This window comes from Pongo abelii, chromosome 2, assembly GCF_028885655.2.
Source record: "Pongo abelii isolate AG06213 chromosome 2, NHGRI_mPonAbe1-v2.0_pri, whole genome shotgun sequence".
Classification (NCBI taxonomy): domain Eukaryota; kingdom Metazoa; phylum Chordata; class Mammalia; order Primates; family Hominidae; genus Pongo; species Pongo abelii.
Genome location: NC_085928.1, coordinates 37,360,263 through 37,372,709, shown reverse-complemented (window position 1 = coordinate 37,372,709; position 12,447 = coordinate 37,360,263). Strand labels below are relative to the sequence as shown.

General features: G+C 36.7%; 1 protein-coding gene and 1 non-coding gene across 51 annotated transcripts in view; one reads left to right on the top strand and one right to left on the bottom strand.

Annotated features, from left to right (window-relative positions):
• ABI3BP (ABI family member 3 binding protein) overlaps nucleotides 1-12,447 on the bottom strand; it is a 255,427-nt gene that overhangs the window by 204,187 nt on the left and 38,793 nt on the right. The gene's annotated exons all lie outside the window — the stretch shown is intronic.
• On the top strand, nucleotides 4,399-4,505 carry LOC112132810 (U6 spliceosomal RNA). Its single transcript, XR_002914531.1, has one exon. It is a non-coding gene; the product is annotated as a U6 spliceosomal RNA (small nuclear RNA).

Genomic DNA, 12,447 nt, shown 5'->3' with positions numbered 1-12,447 from the left:
ATGAATAATACAAATTCAAATCTTAGATGATTAAAAATAAGTCCACATGGTAGAAATGTTGCCTCACAAGTTCTTAGCAACAAGCAGCTCAAATGCTCAGAACAAGATTTGATTTCAGTAGAAAAAAAATGCTATTTTTAAAATGAAAAGTGCCAAACATATTTTACAACTAGATTATAGTTTAAATGGAATTCGATCCATACAAGTCCTTACTGCAAACAGAATGGGTTACTAAAATCAGTTGTTATTAATTCTGTTTTTAGCCAAAAGCTTCATGAAAACAAAGCAATTGCAGTTTAATTGCCGCAATTGGCAGAGACAGCCTGAGAATTAAACTGCTTACAACTTACTATATGAATACTTCTGTCTTTCCCAAATCACTCATTTCACTTCCCTCCCAGGCTGGTGGCACATTTTCATCTCCCTTTCCTCTACCCCAATAATAGTCCCTGCATTCACTTTTTAACTTAAAAAATTACACAAATAATACTGGTTGAGTATCCTTTATCCTAAATGTTTGGGACCAGACGTTTTTCAAATTTCAGAATTTTTTAGGATTTTGGAATATTTGCATTATACTGGTTGAGTATCACAAATCCAAACACTCAAAATCCAAAATGCTCTAATGAGCATTTCCTTTGAGCATTTGGGATACTCAACTTGTACACGTTCATTTTAATAAGAAATATAAGAGAGTTGGAAAAGAGAATATTTTTTTTAAATTATTCATTTAATATGCAGATGATTCTTCTGTAAACATTTTTATATGTTCTTCCAGATAGTTTTTCCTGGGAATAATATATTACAGTCTACAAAAATAAGGTTATACTCCAAGTGCTGTTCCATAACCTGCATTTTCTTCAATATAAATATAGCTTTATATCTTTATTTTTAATGACACTACTATCTTTCAATTAATTCACTGGGAATTTTCTTTGATAGTAGGTAAGCTGACCCTATATCATCTCAGTGAGTTGGCACAGTTTAACAATCATCTCAATAAATTCACAATTGAAGTATTTATTTATTTATTTATTTATTGAGACATTCTCGCTCTGTCACAGGCTGGAGTGCAGTGGTGCGATCTTGGTTCACTGCAGCTTCTACCTTACGGGCTCAAGCAATTCTCATGCCTCAGCCTCCCAAGTAGCTGGGACTGCAGGTGTACAACACCATGCATGGCTCTATTTTTTTGTTATTGTTGTTATTTTTAGTGGAGATGGAGTTTCGCCATGTTGACCAGGCTGGTCTCGAACACTTGGCCTCAAGGGATCTGCCCACCTTGGCCTCAAAAGGTGCTGGGATTACAGGCATGAGCCACCATGCCTGGCCAACAATTGAATTTATTTTGGTGAAATTTGGTATTTGTTTTTGGGATAAGGTATTGATCTTATAAAGTTTGAGCTCAGTTTTTTAAAATCACATTTGAGATCTGTTATATTGAATCCATATGACAATTAGATAAACTCATTGTATTGTTTGTGAGATTATTGCTAAAATTTTTGGCTATGGAAGCACTGATATTTCCATGACCTTGAGATTCCTCATCTGATGCTGTAAGGAGTGGCGTTTTGAAGAAGGAGGACTGTATAGTGGAATGTAATGGGCCACAGGGTTTGGAGTTGGAAAATCTGTGTTCAAGTCCCAAATTAAACCTACAATTGCCCTTTTGTTCAACTGTTACATGGATAATTTACTTACTATCCAAATGTCACCTTTTCTCCTATAAAGTAGTATTAATCATAGAACTCTCTCAGAGTTGATGGGAAGATTAAGTAACACAGATTGTGAAAAGCAGTTCCTGAACTGTGCAGCTCAGTAAGGTTGTTTTTGATCTGACTTTATCCATGGGTTCTTTTTCATTTCAGTGTACTTTGAATTTTTAACATTCCTTGTCTTCCAACCAAAAATTCATTCTATATAGATGCCGTTTATATGCAGACTATAAGCTATATAAGGATACTGTCCCTAGCACACAGTGCCTGGCAGAGAAAGGATATTCAATTAATATGTTTTGAATGAATGAACAAACACATACAATAGTTTTTTAAAATGGAAAATATTATGCTTGATAGGAATTAATACTATAATAAGCAAATGAGTCTCTTCAAATAAACTGTACTGTACTGGAGGATGTAGACTTGTAAGTTATTACTCAATGCACTCAACAAATTCTACATAGAGGAGGGACCCGCATGCAGAGGTAATTCAGAGGAGCACTGACTAGTTAGAAGTGGGTGAGTCAGGAATGGTATCACAGAAGAAGTAGCATCTGATCTGGGTCTTGAATGTCAAGAAGGACTTGTCCAGAGAACAGGAAGAAGGAAATTTCAGACTGAGGAAAAGTAAAGATGAAGGTTGAGGTGTTGATATCTGTGATAATTCATTCTACATGATATTATATAAGATGTAGACTATCAACATCTCTTGCTGGTCAAACACTCTTTTCATCTACTCTCTTTTAAAAATTAATATAAGATTACAAATATCTAATGGCATTTCATATCATTTCCACAAGGAAATCTTTCTTCTGAGTGGAGAGTTATTTCTAAGGGCTCTAATCATCATATGCATGTACTTGATCTCTGTGGTGTCCATCCTGGTCCAGGCATCTCATACTAGTCATTCATAGTAACGTGACAACCTGTTTTATGGGGCTGAGGCCACGTGCCCAGGGAACATTACATTAATCCCAGCACACTAAAGTCAACTGAGGATAAGATGCACCCAAAACCTCTCAAAAGAACAATGTGGACTAATTCTTAACATTCATCTGCCACACTAACTGCTCACAGGAGAGTAACAAAATATCTATTATTTCCCATGCCAGCATTAGAATAATTCCAATGATTTTAATAATTCTAAAAATGTCTGAGATAAGTCTAGTGCAGACTGGAGAATCCCATGTTTCAGACATTTGTCTGAAGTTCTCATTTCCCATAACTTCTCTATAGCATTGCAGACCTCTGACCACCCTAATGCATCTGCCCTCACATGTGTATGCAAGTGTGTGAGCACCCTTTGCCCCACCTCCCCCTACACCTTGATTTTACTCTGTGACACAGTAGTATCCTAATTCTCATTTTCCATGAAATCTCCATCTCTCTCCGTTACTTCTCTTCCTCCTCTGGCCTTCATAACATGGCAATTCACAAAGTTTCCATCTTTTGCTCCTTTAGAGAACTGCTTTACAATTAAGGCTTCAATCATAACTTAGCTGCTAGCTAGTAAGTAGCTTAGCTGATTCTGATATCTGAGCCTCTATTTCTGAATACTCATTTCGTTCCAGTCCTACAAGCTTTGTGAACCACTGACACTTTTGTTGATGCGGTCAGGCTCCAACCATCATTATCTTCCTCAAAACCAGTTTACTTCTCTACCATCCATGATGTGTCACAGTCCTAGGCACTCAAGTCATACTTGAGGAGTCAGGTTTTATACACACCTTGCTCCAAAACCTGCATAAAACATGGAGAAGTCCAAATGCAAGGATGCTTATGACTTTGCTTCATTACCATCCTGAGGACTTGGAGCAGTGGTTCTCTTCTGAAAGGCTAAACTTCTAATTAAAAAGTGAGTTTTCTTCTTTTCCTTCTCCTTGACCACTTTGGTGCAGGTCATCTTGAGCCCAAAATTTTATTATAATAGAAGACATTCTTAAGGACAAACCATATATAGGTTATGGTTTCATTTCATTTAAATTACTTGCAATGAGTTGTAAATAAGTCAATGTTTTCCAGCAATTCCTATCTCACCTTCTTTCTTAGCCCCACCCAACAAGATCACAGTTTATTAACTCTAGTTCACCCCATTTGTACACAGTTGAATAAAATCCCAGCTCCTCCTGCTAGTATTCTGATCTTTAAGGGGAAAGACATTTTTATCTCTTGTCTACAAATAATCCCTTAAATTTTGACCAAAACTGTCTCCCGTCCAGATCAATTCGACTCAAGAAACATTTTAAGCTCACAATACCTACTATACAATATAGTGACTATAGTTAATAACAATATAGTTAATAACAATTCAAATACACTTGAAAATTGCTAAAAGTAGATTTTAAGATACAAAAAATGTCATGTGAAGCAATTAGCTTAGTGAATTAGCTTGATTTAGCCATTCTACAATGTATACATATTTCAAAACATCATGTTGTTTACCATAAACATATATGATTTTTGTTAATTAAAAATAAATAATAAGAAAATGATGTTCACCTTGTATATGTACTATATACTGCATCTTTTGTACTAGAAAAAAATTAAACACTCTAATTGTAATTTGGTATAAAAACACCATGGAATATGCTATTAGATCTATTAATATGTACACAAAACATTTAGATTCCATTTAAATTAAAAGAAGCAAATAGGTATTTTATAATTTAAGAAAATTGTTTTGCTGGCTTTGGCAGCACATATGCTAAAGTTGTATGTATACAGAGATGATTAGCATGGCTCTTGCGCAAGGATGACACACAAATTCGTGAAGTGTTCCATATTTTCATAAACAAAAAAATAGAATTGTAAATAAGATACATTAAAAAAAGAGAAGTATTTTTAGGAAGAGGCCCATCAGCAAAGCACTAAGACACTGAGGACATAAATGCAAAACCATCTCAACTTGGAATTGCTTGTTTCTCTTTTATGTATTCTAGATGAAGTTTCTATACCATTTTTCCTTTTATTTCTATAAAATTCCACCTAGCTACCCTGAGCTGTTTACTTGCTCTATTTTATCCACTCTTTGACTCTCTGTTTGCATTTCTAGCTTCTAAAACTTCATCCTGCATCCTCTTGATGTCATCTTTGATTCTTTTCACTTTTCAAATATACTTCTTTCAAACCCATGTAGGATGGGCTCATTCATTTTTGGGTAAATGCATTTCTGGGCTTCAAACACTAGGCAATTTTGTCTCCTGTGCCTACATAATATCCAAAGGCTTGGCCTGAAAAGACCAGCCAGTCTTCCATTTTTATAATTACCAACCTCATTACCTTTCCAATCCACCCTTCCCACTATTTCCGAGTTAATCACTCTACAATACTACTTTGTTACGTTATCTCTTTCCTCTGTCCCTGCTGGACAAAAACAGCACGTGACTCCTTAATGCTCACAGAATAAAGGTCAGAATAAGGCTAGACTCATAAATGAAGAAAAACAGACTATCAAAAAATAATGTCATAGGCACAGGCTAAATAGCGTGTATGCAAAAATGAGTAAGATACTACATCACACATCAGTAGTAAGGGATACTGATCTCCAGAAGTTAACTCTGACACATGATAAGAGCTATATGCAAAAAATTACATTTGCAAAGGAAAACAAGGATTTTTCTGAGGCATGTAAGAAGATACTGTTGGGAACACTTCTCAGAGAAAGAAATACTATTTTTTTGACCTCAAAGAGGTTACCAGACAGAGAGACGATTGTCATACAAAGCAATGCTTTACATTTCTTGAATTTAGAGGGAGTGGATATTATTCTCTAGGCAAAGGTTCATGGAGAAGATGAGACTTCAGCTTAGCTTTGAAAATAAGAGTCAAATAAAAGGCAGGACTTGAAAGAATGTTCCAGGTAAAAAATGGTAGTAGCAAGAAGCTCATGTTGAACTGCAAACCCTGAACAAAATTAAAAAAAGCAAATAGACCAGTTCGATTAAAAAGAAAGGATCATGCTCATAGATACTTGGAAACTCAGAGTTGGGAGGAACTTGAAAGTAATTGTAACTATTCTCCCTCCCTCTTGGGGCCAGACTGTAGATTAGCTCTTAGGATGAACTGTCTTTCTCACTCCCAAACACTAGTACATGTAACAAAGATCCAGATACAGTGACCTCTAGGCATTATATTTCTGGTGCTGATCAGAACATTTCCTCTCAAACACATTTAGAAATATACATGAGATATTTACCTTTTAATTATTATTAATGTATTTATCTTTTAATTGTTTAGAAATAATTCAATGGTCATATGAAAGACTTATTGCTATTTTCTAATGTGGCATAATAACCCAAAACTTGGAATCAGTAATACAAACAGGAAGCATTAACTTCAGACCAAAAAGACAACAACTCCAAGTTTTTCTTTTGGTAAAATTATAAACAAGGACAAAGAAGGCTGGGAATCATGAAATCTTGGAATTACCCTTTGGATAGAATTTCACTGGCTCACTATCAGTCACGAAATCCCTTCTAATCAATTTAAGGCTTATTTTCACGTACATGCCCTTCCTTCAGTACATTTATTTTTAAAATAGCCGTTCTCTGGCAGCCTCTCCTCATTCCTTATCCATTTCCTCTATCCTTTGCTGTTATAATTTATTTAAATAAATAAAGTAGCAATAAACTGACTACGTTAAGAATGACAGGTACTTTACAATATAAGTCTCAGCCATACCCTTCAAAAACAGGTGGGATGAGACCAACCTAGATCCAAACAGTTCCACAGACCTTTACATCACACATGGATGATCTTGGTAGATAATCTTAGCGTGAAAATCTTGTTTGAGTGGCAATGGATTAGTCCATCTGCATTATTACTAATGGGGTAGTGAACCCTTTTCCTTTACAATTCTGGGCCCCAACTAAGGCACCAGATAAACTGTCACATAAATCCACAAGACATAAAAGCATACATGGAAAATGCCTATTAGCAGCTCTCATAATTATCAAGAAACAGCATGTTACCACCAAGCCCAGGGCAAAAGTAAACGTGTTTATCATCTCTTTAATGTTTTAAATTTTGTCTTTTTTTTTAATTTTTTTTTTTTACAGAATCATAAAGCTCAACTGGCAAGGGATTGGGCAGGGAAAGTAAGACATGTCTCTTTTCATAAAGTCAGCAAAGGCATTCCATAACCACACAGAGCAGTCAGCACGTGTGTCACCAGGCAGAAGTGGAAGTTTTGATGTTGAGAATCCCAGCTGCATATTTCTAGCATGAGGGGCTTGCTGTCTGCTCAGTAAAAGAACAGACTGGATCCAAGAAAAGAACACGGTCCTGTCCCTGACAGAGATCCAAGTACGATACTCCATGCATGTCAGAAGGGTGTCTCAATAGCATCATCAGAGCAAGGCAAGGCACAGGGCTGGGTGGACTTTTTAACAAGTGAAGATGAATACTTTCACAAATGATGGTGCTGATTCAGTTTCCCTTTACAACATGTTCATTGGGACTATTTTTTTGCCCTGTAAATGATATTGGACGATTTCCATGCATTTAGCAACTATTAAATATAGTGGCAGCCATATTAGATGTTTGACTTATGTGTTTCTCTTCTTCATAAGATTTTAAATTAGACTATTCTCTGCCTGTATCCTCCATTGTTTGGATAATATTTTTATATCTCCTATTTCACAGATGTCTTCTAATTAGAATTCTACCATACAACAAGAAGTAATAGTATTAACAATACTTTACACGTGGAATCTTTTGCATCTATCTACAAATCTGCAAGGAAGGGTGGTATTTCTTTTTCTTAAAATCATTATAAAAATCTAATCACTCATTTATTTAACAAATATTTATTAAGCTCTCTGCCATAAGCTGGAACAAAACAAACAATGAATAAAACAAACAAAAAACCATACTTTCATTGAGTTTACATTCTAGTGAGAAGAGATAAATAAAGAAATAATAAGTAAAACATGTGGTATGTCAGGCCAGGCGTGGGGGCTCACATCTGTAATCCCAGCATTTTGGGAGGCCAAGCTGGGCAGATCACCTGAGGTCAGGAGTTCAAGACCAGCCTGCCCAAAATGGTGAAACCCCGTCTCTACTAAAAATACAAAAATTAGCCAGGCACAGTGGCAGGTACCTGTAATCTCAGCTACTTGGGAGGCTGAGGCAGGGAGAATTGCTTGAACCCGGGAAGTGGAGGTTGCAGTAAGCTGAGATCACACCACTGCACTCTAACGTGCGCGACAGAGCAAAACTCAGACTCTCTCTCAAAAAAAAGAAAAACAACACACACACACACACACAAACAAAAACAAAATATATGGCATGTCAAATGATGGGGCAGATACCACTGCTGTTTCTTGATATCTGATTCCCCTATTATTCTGAGCACATGAAAATTATATGTCCCCATCTCTTGAAATTAGTCACAATCATGTAACTAATTCTCATCAGTAGGTTGTGCACAAAAAGGACATAAACCACTTCCAGGTCAATTCATTAAATTGTTGGTGCCAGACGCTCCAACTCTGTTCTTCCTGTCCTGCAAGGAAGCAATTGACCAGATGGAGCCTGGGTCTTGAGTGACTACAAAGAACAGAGGCCCTGGTAAACATGTGATTGAGCAAAAAGTATATGTTTGTATGTTTTTAAGCCTTTGAGATTTGGGGGTTTGTTGTTGAGACACAATCAAGCCTAACCTAACGAGTACAGATGGTGATAAATACTGAGGAGGAAAGTAAAGCAAGGAAACAGGAAGAGTCAAGGTGGGAAGGGCCACAATCTCTGATAGAGAGGTGAGGAGGCTTCACTTTAGATTAAAGCCCTGAAGGAAGGGAAACAGATAACGATAATAATGGACCATTCAGATATTTGGAGGAAGAACATTCTAGGCTGAAGGAACACCAAGTGCAAAGACTCAGAGAAAGGAACATGCCTGGTTACTGTGGCTACAGGAAGATAAGCGAGGAGAAAACAGGAAGAGAGGAAGCTAGAGGTAACTGGGCCAGATGGATAGGGTCTTAGAGGACATTGAGGGAGTTTGGCTTTTATTCTGTGATGGTAAGTTATCAGAGATTTTTGTGCAGAGAAATGATTAAAATCGGATTTATATTTTTACAGAATTACTTTGGGTGCTATGTTGAGACTATTCTAGGAGCCAAAAACAGGGAAACTATTTAGGAAACTATAGCAATAATCCAAGTAAGAGATGGTGGTAGTTTCAATCAAGGTGGGAGATAATTTGAGTAAGAAAAATAGAGAAAACATTTCTTGATAAAACTTGACAGCAGAGCTAAAAAATCTGTAGATGAATCAAAAGAGAAATTTATGAGGACCTACAGATGTCTCCAGTTTTATTGACCTGAGTAATGGAAAGATAGAGTTGTCTTTAGTTGAGTTGGGAAAGACTACAGAACAGGAAAATATGGGGTAGAGGAATTTAGAAGCTAGGTTTTGAACATGCTAAACCTGCATGTCTATTAGAAAGCCAAATAGACATATTAAGTAGGGAGTTGGATAAATGGATCTGAAGTTGAAGGGAGTGGTCAGGGCTAGAGATACAAATTTGGAACTTGTTGGTATTTAGACGGTATTTAAAGTCATAAGACTAGATGAGATCACCAAGGGAGGGAGCGCAGATAGAAGAGATCCAGGAACTCAGTCCTGGGACACTCCAATTTAAGAGACTGGTAAAATGAGAATGAATCAGCAAAGGAGACTTAATAGCAGCCAGTGAGAAAGGAGGAAAACCAGACAAATGAGGAAACTTGAGCCCAGAGATGTTAAGCTACTTGCTAAGGGAGAATCAAACCTGAAATTTGACCCTGGCTCCCCCTGCTCATGGCTCAGCTCCTGATGCAGGGAAATTGTGAGGTACTTAGTGTAACTGCTTATTACTATTTGTGGACTGTATCATTAAAATAGTCCAAGTCAGTTGATTCATGGATTGATATATGGTAAAGATAAAGCATCTGGTTTTAATCCTTGGAGATTCTTGATATTTAGAGCTGGAGGAAAATGACAAAACAAGTGACACTGAGAAGAAGTAGCTCATGAGGTAAGAGAAAAGACAATGGAGTTTTGGAATCCATAAGGAAACACATGTGCATCTTATGAAATAGAAAGTGGACACTATCAAATGCTGTTGACAGATTAACTAAAACCAGCGCAGAGTTGGAACTCATCCCTAATGGACTATATTCTGAATATAAGACAATGAGTTTGATTGTAAGTCTCACCTGCTGATGAAGATAAGAAATAAATTTATTATTTAGAAAATTGTCCAAATTGAGAAATATGTGGCTGGTGCTAAAAACAATAAGTTGACTTAGAAATGAGAAGGAGAACAAAGAAGAGATAAAGTGAGTGAGGAGAGAAAAAGCAACCATTGGACAAGTATTTCCTTTGCTGCCTTGCTTCATTAGAGCAAATGTACTTTGAGGATATACTTAACCAGAGGGATAAGCAACAGTATTTTATCCAGGACAATTTTACCATATGATAAATATCCTGTAATGTATACATTGGGAAAACTAATAAAAGGAGTAAGGCATACCTGCAGTTTTAAAACAGGAATATATTATGAAAGTGTCCTAAAACTTATGTAAAACATTGAACTTCTGATTTCCACTTAGGATGTAAACATTACTCCCACCTTTGCAACAAGCAAAAAAGAAAACAAACCACCACCAAATAATCTTCAAATTTGTAATGTTTCTAAAACTCATCAAAGAGCTAAAGTTGCAGGGAAACCTGAAATCAAAGATAAGCATATCCAAAGAGAGAGGCCACTGGATGCTATAGAAGCTAGTAAGATAAATTTGGTTAAAATTTTTAATGAATTCCTAAAATCTTGGAAATGTAGACTATCATTCAAATACAGAATCCCTGAGAACCAAGGACACAAAGAGAGTTCTTATCTACTTGTGGGCTCTTCACGAACCTCATGGTTACTTACAGAAAAGATCAGAAGCAGCAAGAGAATTCTGAGAATGCCTCCCATGGATGTTCTCAAAACCACCCAGATCCTTTTATCTTTCCTATGGAGCATAAGCCTAACCCCACAGGGGAAGAACAACCATCTTGTTGCTCCAGGGCATAGGTGAAGATCCACTGCAGCCGGAATAAGGGAACAGGAAAACATGCTCTATTCCTACAGAAGGGATGGGAATACCTTCTAGGCCAGACCATTAGAGACCTTCCACAGAGAGTGAGAGACCCCACTCATAAGACCCAGAACATGGTGCCTCCTTAAGAATAAGGTTGAATCAGTACAATGAAAAGATTCCTCAATGTCCCCTATCAATCAGCTAATAATCATTGAATAACAATTAACAGTAGTCTACTGCCCAGGGGAGCATTTAAGGTTGGAGAAAAACCTTCTTTTGAGTGTAGGCTCAAAGGGAAGATCCAAAGCTGAGGGTAGGGTAGAACAGACATTAAAAAAATACTCTCTGGTATATCAGTCTTGACTTTATAAGATAATGCTAGAGAAATTTGAGGCCTGTGGTGCACTGGGGTAGCCATGGTAACAATGTAATGCAAACTCAGCTCAACTAATGACCCAGTTGTCTCAATCTACCACACTAAAGGCCTAACAAAAGAAAATGCATGCAAATTTTCAGGCATAAAAACTATTTCCCTCGGTGTCTACTGTCCTACATAATGTCTACAAATGACTACATAAATGTCAGTTTTTTTTAAAAAACTTATATTTGCAAAGAACAAAAAGAAAAAAATTATAACACACTGTCAAGAGACAAATCAATCAACATAACCAGACTTTGATATGACACAGATGTTGGAACTATTACATGGGGAATTTAAAATAACTATGATAAACATGCTTCAGGATCTCATGGAAAAGGTAGACAGTGTGTATAATCAGATGATAATTTCAGAAGAGATAAAAAAGGATAAGAAGGAATCAAAGTGAAATATCAGAAGTGAAAAAATAATAGAGAAGTAAAGAACAAGGAATGATGATTTTTGTAAAGTAGGGCATTCAAGAGGGTTAGTATGAACCAGTGCAACATGCGTGTAATTGGAAACTCGGAAGACAAAGAGAGAATTGAACAGAAGAAATGTTTGAAGAGAGAAATACTCAAAGAATTTTTTAAAATAAATGAACACCAAATCACATATCTAAAAGTCTCAGAGAACATCAAACAAAATAAATACAAACAACAATAACAACAACAGCTAGACACATCATCTTTAAACTGCTGGAAAGAGAAAAACTGGAAGATGACCATGGCAAAAAGACATATTACAGACAGAAGAATAAAGTATGTTAAACAGGAAGATTCTTATAGATTATCTGTGTAGGCTCAATCTAATCATGTCTCCTTAAAAGCAGAGAACTTTCTCTGGCTGCAAGCAGGAGATATGAGGCAGAAAGAACATCAGAGAGATTCAAAGCATACAAAAAACTCAATCCATAATTGCGGACTTTGAAGATGAAGGAAGGGAACCACATGACAAGAAATGTTGGTGGCCTCTAGAAGCTGAAAATGACTTCCAGCCAACAGTCAGCAAGGAAACAGGGTCGTCATTTAATGACCAGTTGAAACTTACTACTGCAAAGAAGCTGAATGAGGCTGGAAGTGGATTCTCACCCTCTGGTCCTCACAACACCCCAGCCTCCAGATAAGAGCCCATGCCAGCTGACACTTTTATTTTGGCCTTGTAAGACTCGGAGCAGAGAAACTAGCAAAGCCCACCCAGACTTTTGACCTACAGAGCTGTAAGATAATAAATTTGTATT